At 32.8% G+C, this 9,518-nt stretch overlaps 1 long non-coding RNA gene across 2 annotated transcripts; it reads left to right on the forward strand.

Moving 5' to 3' along the window:
* The first annotated feature begins 5,403 nt into the window (after positions 1–5,403).
* LOC118680324 (uncharacterized) lies at positions 5,404–8,604 on the forward strand. Of its 2 annotated transcripts, none has more exons than XR_011396786.1 (2): positions 5,404–6,790; positions 8,338–8,604. It is a non-coding gene; the product is annotated as an uncharacterized lncRNA (long non-coding RNA). The 2 variants fall into 2 exon arrangements; XR_004975857.2 differs by having other exon boundaries at positions 5,404–6,071.
* The last annotated feature ends 914 nt before the right edge of the window (positions 8,605–9,518 follow it).

Consider the following 9,518-nt stretch of genomic DNA (forward strand, 5'->3'; position numbering starts at 1 on the left):
TTTGCCAAATTTTTTGTAAAGTAATCTTAATGATAAAATTTAAAAGCGTAATAAAAAATTAAAAAAAAATTTCTTACAATTAAAAATTATAATAAATTAAACTTTTCTAAATGGCTTAAACTAAAAGTAAAGTAAAAGAAAGTTCTCAAAATTTCAAAATATAAAAGTTGTAAGTTGAAAATGAAAGATTTTTTCTAGATAAAAAAATTTAAAGAGTTAAAAACATTAATATATGTGAATTTTTTGTAAAAAAGTAATTTTAATTATAAATCAATATATAATTATTTATCAAGTCAACCCACTGTGCCTTAAATGGCGTTTACTCTAGCAAAGCATCAACTGTCTGTCTGTTTCGCATTAAACACGAGTGACTGCGGCGAGTTTTTGTTTATTAGCTGCTACGTTTGATTTGTGATTGCCGGTGTTTTTGTTGTTGTCTTCATAGAAATATATATATATATAACACAATATATATATATATATATATATATTTTATACATATATGTTTATAGTCAAAATTTTGCTACATTTTTATATGCTATATTTTTGCTACACAATCAGATCCACTAAATGTCTAAAAAGCGCCAACAAATTTGTGCAAAATACCCACTTTTTTCAGATATGTAACTGAAGTTCTGCGGAATATTGCTATTTAAACATATAGAGCTAAACACTACTTATTAGGGTGGAGCGAAAAATAAATATTTTTTTTTGTCGCTTAGCCTGGGTAAAATTTGTAACTTATAAAAACAGAAAATTTTTTTGATAAACAAATTTTTTTACATCCAGATGCGGCCAACTCATTTTTGGGGTAAATTTCAAGCAACAATTTTTTTTGGTTAAACTTTTCATATTTATATAAAAATTATCGAATTTGACGGTTTTTGAATCAACATTTATTTTAACGCTTAAAGAAAGCATGTTGTCGTTTAAGATTTTTTTTTAAACTCCAATAATGACCACAAAAAGTTTGATAACTTATAATTGGCCTGAAAGAGCAGCTTCTAAAACACTTATAAAAAATGTTTTACAAAATAAAAATTTTAACTCGCAATGTACTTTAAAAGAGAGTGGGCCGCCTCTAGATGTAAAAAAAAATTTTTTTTCCAAAAATTTTCTTTCCAAAAATTGTCTTTTCCAAAATTATTTTTTCCAATTTTTTTTTTTCAAAATTCTTTTTTTCCAAAAATTTTTTTTTCCAAATATTTTCTTTTATTATAATCTACAAATGTTACCCTCAGGTTAAGCAACGAAAATTTTTCTTTTTCGCTCCACCCTACTAGTTATTTGGTTTGAAAAGCTTAGCTTTAGAAAATAACAATTTTTAGAAGAATGGAGATTATAGCGTGGCCAGAAGGATTTAATGACAGTAAGCCGTGCTAAAAGTTGATAAAGTTGGAAGCACGACCATTGTTCAGCGCCTAAATATATGCAAAAAAAAATATTATGCTGGCGTTTATATTTAAGTATTACGAAGCACCACTTTGCAATATAAAGGCACATATAATTCGAGAAGAAAAATTTCCGCATTTTTTGAGTTATCAAACTTGCTGAGATTGCCAATATCCCTTTCGGTCCGAAGATTGTGATTGCCGAGATGTTTCAGTCTCAGCCCTACAAAAGCCGGACAATAGAGCGGAAAGTGGCTGGATTTTTCCACCTCACCCTCCTCACCACTAAAGTTTACGTTTTTTCTTGTTTTAATAGCCTGTACTAAAACATTATTCAGATATTTTTGATTGTTTGACGATCACTGCAGATCGGTAACAAAATGCTTACTTTCAATTAATGAATTGAACTGTATTCTTAATGGCAACAGTTTTATTATTTAGTCAGAAAATATTAAGTAGTTGCAGTCTACAAAGGCGCAGCTTAGGTTAGGTGTCGAGCAGTGAAAATCGTTAGTCGGAAAGATCTCGACACAAACCATCAGCGTGCAATTTTTACTTCAAAATTAATCGAATTTTGTATATAAATACAATATGATCGAGTAAATACATAAAAGTTGGTACGGGCTGAAATTTTTTTAGCGAAAACGATCGCACATCGATCATATGTTAACCGCAAATTTTTTATTTATATTTTTTTATTTTAATGTTTTTTTTTTTTTTTATCTTGTTTAAAAAAATGCCATTACTTTTTGTATCGCTCCACAAATTTCTGCCAAAATTGTCGCTTTTTTATTTCCTTTAAACGTCATTAATCTTCTAACCACACTTTGTGCTTCTCATTTATATTTCCACTACTTTTGTTTCAACACTTTTTTATTGTTGTTATTGTTATTCTCTTTATTACTAAGCTACGTTGATGCTTTTAATCTAGTATGCATCAGTAATTAATGATACCACCTAGTGATACACGCAGCTGCCCCAAATAAGCTCCCAGAAATCAGTTAACGAATTAAAAGTAATACAAAAAATAACAAAAAATTTACAAAAAAAAAATTATAAATTTAAGCTGAAGATTGGTAGCAAATGATCTTCTTAAAATTTGTTTACTTTTGTAATTCTTTTTTCAACAATCTTTCTGAGTTTCCGCTTTTAACCGCTCCGCCCCCTTGAGCTTAACGCTTACTATGTTTTGAGTTTTAGTTGTGTGGCAGCTGTTCTACTGCTTGTCCCGCTTCGTGTGTACAACTGCTTAGCTGCGCTTCTAATGAATTTGTTTATTGCTGTTGTTGCGATTGTTGTTGTTTCCCTTTTTTTGTTATTTTTATGATTATCATATCATTTATAAGTAGGTAATTATTTTTGTTGCTGCTAGCTTTATGTTTATTATCGCATCTACATATGTAGATTTGTTGTTGTTACTTTTTTTTTGTAAGTTTTCTTATTTTATTTTCTGATATTTGCTTGACGCTTTTGGGTGTTTGCCCGTACGCATTCAGCACAAATCTGATCAACGTTTTTTGGCACAGCTGCGTTTGAATTTAGCTGGGAAAGAAAGTCTGCGGAACTGTCTTGGCGGTCTCAATTGCAGAGTGATGAGGAGGTGTGGTGTTTGATACATTCATTTACTGCTTTTGCAGTAATGTATAATAAATGCCTTTCGAACACGTGTGGTATATATGTACATGTATGTATATAAAATAAAAATTTTTCTGGAGACATAACGGTAGTTTTTTCAAAATTTAAATTTAGAATATTTCGCATAAAAATTCTAGAGAATTAGAAATCGTAATTAATTAAATAATTATGAGTATTAGGTTGTTTTTTTTTTTGCTTAGCCTGAGGGTAAAATTTGTAGATTATGGAAAAATAAAATTTTTGGAAACTCACTTTTAAAGTAAATTTGGAGTTAAAATTTTTTGTGAGCAAACAAAATTTTTTTGGGCTTAAACTCTTCACATTTATATAAAAATTACTGAATTTGACGGTTTTTGACTCAAAATATATTTTAACGCTTAAGGAAAGCATGTTGTCGTTTAAGACTTTTTTTTTAAACTCCAATAATGACCACAAAAAATTGGTCTTTTAATTGGCCAGAAAGAGGACTCCCACAGCTTCTAGAACACTTATTAAATTTTTTTTACGAAATAAAAATTTTTACTCAAAAATTTACTTTAAAACCGAGCCTCTAGATTTAAAAACACAAATTTTTTTTTCAAAAATTTTCTTTTTTTATAATCTACAGATTTTACTCCCAGGCTAAGCAAAAAAAAAAAGCTTCATTATGTGACAGCTGATCGCTTGGCAGTTAGTTCTACATATCATTTATAGATTTTAAAATTTTGCTTCAAAATGAAAGAGCTGAGCTATACTGTTGCTGTTGCTACAGTGTCTTGCTGTTGCTAGAGTGAGATAACATGCATGTATCGATTCTTGGACATGTTAGCTCAGCTAGAGAAACTCTGCAAGAAATGTGGCTTTTGAAAAATAGATCTTTATTGCGTGGATGTGATTGTGGATCTACTGAAGTACTGGATCTAAGCAATGTCTAACGTGTACAATTACTGTAAACCGGATCGAAGGCATTTTTTTCTTTTGGACTTTTCGAGATTATTAAGCGGTGGCTTTTAAGCGCAAGATCTGTAGTTTGTGATTATTAGTGCGATTGTTAGACATGTAAGACCAACGTTGAGCCGAATAGTTACGACTATGGAAGTTAAACGGCAGTTTAAAGATATTCTGCAGGAAACGTGATTGGACAGATCTGTATTATATTGATGCAGCTATAGAGCTTCTGTAGTTCTACACATCCCTGCATACTCTAACGTGTAGAGCTATTGAGAGCGGAACCAAACGATTCTTTGCTGTTGGTTTTTTGGCTCGTGGCTTTTAAAGGAGAGTTTGTTACTACGTGAATATAATTTTTGGTCTGTTGAAGTTATCTGAATCACTGCCGCGCTATGTCTAAGTTGTATATTTATCTGACCATTCGTTCTGGTTTGGCCGGGACAGTCCGGATTCCAAGTTAAGCGTTTCGTCTGTCACGGTCTTAGAAATTAAGAAATAAAAGGATGAATTGAATAAAATTGTGTTGCTCTTTCAACTATTATATGTCGCTATTTTCACTAAATTATAATATGAAAAAAATCGATGACTAAAAAAAATCGTCTCGGATTTTGCCGGGAAAAATATGGTCACCTAAGTATAGATACATACATATATTGTGAACCGTACTGAAAAAGATTTCTATGGGGGGTTTCGAGCCTCCCATAACTGAGCGAAGACATAAAAGGGTTTCTGCTGTTTTCTTTTTCTTAACAGTATAAAAAATCGCCAAATAGTGAACTCGATCACGACTCTTTCTCTTTTGTTTTTGTTTGTTGGGTGATTGCACAAAATATCTTTAAAAATTGTTGTTGAGCGTGGTTTCTATATAGTCTGCAGACAATTGAAGTGCGTTTTAGTGCACTTACTGCCATTGTGAGTTCGAAAAATGTTAGAACAAAACTTTTGAGCTGTAATAATAATAAAAAAGTAGTCTCTTAAAAACACATTACTTAAAGAAAGGTAAATTTCAATTCTTTTTATGGGTTCTACATAGTTTGCAGACAATTTTGTTGAATAACTTTCCTATGGTGAGTTAGACAAAGTTTCTACAAATATTTTGAGCATTGAAAATAATTGCAAAAAGTCGTTTCTGCGCTTTGTAAAAACTCATTACTTAAGAAAAGTAAATTCCAATTCTTCACAGTATCTACCAGTTTTTTAACAAGATCTGCGATTTCCAATTTCCGTTTGGCTTAATTATTTGTTTATTGTTTTTTAATTAAGACAACTACAAAGACATTAAAAACAAAAGCAGAATAGTTATCACCGAAAGTCATAAAATATGATACTGGCTGCTATAAGGATCTCAAGACGACAATGTGTTGCGCAGGCGGGCGCGGGGGCCGAAAATGGTATGGCATTAAAAGAAAACTGTGAATCATTGTTATTTGCTGCGACTATAAAATTTAATTGTTTAATGTTTTTTTTTTCATTTGCGCTTGTTGTTGTTATTTATGTCATTGCCTTGAGTTTGTTGTTGTGTTTGCTTTTATTATCGATCTTGCTGTCCTGCCACAGCAGTGGTAATTACAAAAGACCACTGCGCAGCTAACGTCTTTCGCATTGTTGTTGTTTGCTGCAGCTGTTGTTTTTCTTATTTTTGGTATAGCTAAGCTGAAAGAATTTTCGAAGAAACCGAAAATCCGAAAACCAAGCACAAATGACGAGCACATTGTCGTTAAAGTGCAGATGAAGTGAAAAGACAATGGCAGGATAGCCAAGCCATAAAAGAGAGGCAAGAAGACACACTTAAAAATTTACTCACACATACATACATATATGTGTGTGTTTTTGTAGTTAAAACAACAACAGCGCAGAAACCAACTGCGAAGCTGCAGAACGCCAAAAATTCAATAAAGATTTTTACCTGAGCCACCGTAGGTGAGAAACGCGACGAAAACGTAGTGTTGTGTAGAGCAAGATAGTGAAGAATGGCGTAGCTATAAGATTTGTGGTTAAAAGAAATGCGCATGTATGCGTGTGAGTGACAAACGTTTTCGACATAACAGTTGAAGTTGCCACACTCGGTCTCAATGCTGCTGCTTAACAGCTGTGTGGAAGATCGGGCGAAATACGGTAAGCGTAAAGGAAACAAACGAATAATATGTACTGCAGAAGAACGTACAAGTATGTAGATAGATAGATACTGAAACACGAAGATACCAACTGTGTGCATTAGACTTTAGCCAGCGCAGAACTGAGAAATGTAAAAAAGAACATATGATCAAGAAGATCACTGCGTTTGAAACAAATCGAGCGCTGTTGTACGAACCACCCCAAGAGCAATGCGCAAGAGCGGGTGGTACTAACAGAAGCGCAGCGATAGCTACAAAAATGTGGCTTAAAGTAAGGGAGAAAATACAGCAAGGAAGCATGCAGCAAATGCTTGGTTTACTTGCAAGAATGTGTGTAGAAAGAAACGCGATAGCAGCTAAGACACAATTTTTTTTATACATATGTAGATACTTAGAAATTTTTAACGTATGCGCTAAGCAGTAGAGTTTTGCTAGAATACAATTAGACAAATAAAATTGATGCTTTGGGATTGTTGAACGCATTAAAGTTTCGTGGAAACAGCTAGATCGTTTTCAATTTGAACACATATGTATATGATGGAAGCCAAGAACTCTAGACGAATATGTACCTATATGGCGCTGCTCAGGATCACCAAGGCGATCTTGCAAGATCTCGTTAAAACTAGCTAGATCGATATCAACTTGTACCTAAATGGTTTTCCTCAGTATCTCAAAGTATCTTGCATAAGTCACTAATAGTTTTAGCAACTAAGAAAACTAGTAAGTGTTATCAAATTAGTTATATAAATTAAGTCAATGCTTTAGAGTTAAAGTGGATCACTTAAAATATCGTTGAAATCAGCTTGAACGATATCAACTTGAAGCCATATGGTGTTCTTAAGGATCCCTCAGACGATCTTGCAAATACTAACAGTTCTGTTAACTAATTATGCTAGTGAAATAAACTTAGATAAATTAGAATTGAAGACATATTAAATGCCATAAATCACAGAAAAAAAGCTTAAAAATATTTCTGAACGCTTTAAAGCTCGTTGTAATCAGCCAGATCGTTAACAATTTGAAAACACATGATTGAACCCAGCAACTCTAGAGCGAACTTGAAACCTATATGGCGTTCCTCAGCATCTCCAAGGCGAACTTGCATACACTGCTAGCAGTTTTGTTTATTAGCTATGTTAATGAAATTATTTAAATCGTATGCTCTCTCACAGAAACTCCAAAGCGATGCAACGTTTACTTCTAACAGTTCTATTTACTAAGAATGCTAGAAAGTTTCAATGTTCTTTACATGACTCTGAATTTCAAAAATACTTCATCTTCATCAACATTAGATCATGAATTTGAGTTAGAAAATCAGCCAAAGCAATGTGAGTACTAATACTTCAATGAACAGTTTCGAAATTTCTTTGATTTTTGATATAGCAGTAACTTCGGAGTGGGAACTTTAGCTCAAATGAGTATTCTTAAGGCTTCATGCAACATTACTTGATTTTAACATTCTAGAAATGTCTTCTGTTCTTCAAAAGACGTAGTAGTAGATATAGAAAGAAGGCTCAGCTTTTGGGATCGTTGTCAGGGATATTGTAACAGCTTTCGAGATTAATAACAAACACACTTTCTGTAGAATTGCAGATCTTAAGCGCATCTATTAGACAATACCAAACATTTGCAGGTTTTCGTAGCTGGGGGAACCAAACTTTTTTGAAAATTATTTCTCGAAGAAGTAAAAGTTTTTCGGAACCGTTCTTCTTTATAGGTACTTAACCCTTAAGTATCTAAGAAGTGACTTTCTTTGGCTCTGTTCATCATAACAGGTACACAGTCCTTCATTAAAAGCCTTATATACTTCAGTGAAAGACATCCAAGCTACATTTAGAGCATTCAGTAAGATAAAATAACAAAAATAAAGTTTTGTAGAGATGCGTTTCAAGATCCAAAGCAAGATCAACTCGTTTTGCTCTATCAAATGCAGTATACAAATACAGCCCCTTTGCCTATCAAGGGTACAACTAATCAGATTTTGACTTACAGGTCCTAAACCTTTCGGGACATGATCTAGACATATTCTCAAACATGATTAAGATATATAACTGATCTTAGATCTCCCTAAAATGATCTATAGATATATCGTTGCAGAGTGTCTTCCCATCCACAGAACTTTGGTTTAACCTAACTTCAGTGATGTATCTACAACGATTCCTGCAGTTATTTAGAAAATAACCTTAGTTGGAGATAGTCGTGTTAGTTTTGTACTGATTTCTCATTGTATACAACTTTATGAATTCTTTTACAAATAAATTTTTCAGCACAACAAATTTGAGCTGTATTTACGCTACTTGCCAACGTACTTTTTGGAATTTCGCCAAGTGGGTCGTAGTAACAAACACCATACAGCCAGATCATACTGAGATCACAACAACAAAAGCGAAAAATAAACCAACAACAGTCTGTGCCTAAAAGAACACATGTCGCCGCTGCCGAAAAGTTCCCCAAAATCAAACCGGTTTGCATTGTAGCAAAAAAAATAAAAACACTACAACAATAACATCACGCGACACAAAAACCGAAACGAAGTTGAAATGAAGTAAAAACGAAATGAAATGCCTACACAGAAGTTGAAAGCGAAGAAACAGGAAAATCAGAAATGTCGGGAAGCGAAGTAACAGTCGTACATACTATGTCTTGTTGTTGTTGTATGTATGTATGCATGTATGCATGTATATATGTTTATATGTGTATATATCTGTAGCATAAGTAAAATGAAGACAGTTGTTGCGAAGCCTGAGCATGCGCAAAGCCAGAAAACAAGCCATACCAACTGTCTTCGGGCGCAACAGCGTTGTCTGCGCATGAAAGCAAGCAACAATAAGCATAAGCAAAGCAGCAAAATTAAATAAAAATAATAAAAATCAAAGTTATATAGCGATATATGTATGTATGTATGTATCTATGAAGACACTTAGCTACACATATGTGTGTTTGTTAGTTAGTTTGTATGTATACATATGTATACACATATGCTTCTGGAGGGTGGTTTCTGCTGTCATTATACTTTGCCGGCTTAATTGCCGACTGCTTGCTGTACGTATGCCGTAGCTGGTTGAGGTTAGAAAAGGCATAACACAGAAAACGTTAAGACTGGTTTGTTTAAGTGCTGTTGTTGTTGTTGTTGAATTTTTTTTCATTTTTTGTTGTGTTTTTGTCATTTATTGTTCCATTGTTGTTGTCAACGATCTGTTATTTAGCTGGCTTACAAAATTATTATTATTATAGTTGTTGTTGTAATCTTGATTTTTTTAACAGTTTTTTGTTGTTATTTCATTTTGTTTTTGTCGTTTCAAATTTGTTGTTGTTGTATTAATTTTGTTGTAGTTGTTGTTGCTGTATTAATTTTGTCATTGTTGTTGTATCGATTTTGTTGTTGAATTACTTTTGTTGTTGTTGTCGCTCATAGTATTGCTTTTTTTCTTGTTTCATTTCAAATTTT

This window comes from Bactrocera oleae, chromosome 5 (genome assembly GCF_042242935.1).
Source record: "Bactrocera oleae isolate idBacOlea1 chromosome 5, idBacOlea1, whole genome shotgun sequence".
NCBI lineage: Eukaryota > Metazoa > Arthropoda > Insecta > Diptera > Tephritidae > Bactrocera > Bactrocera oleae.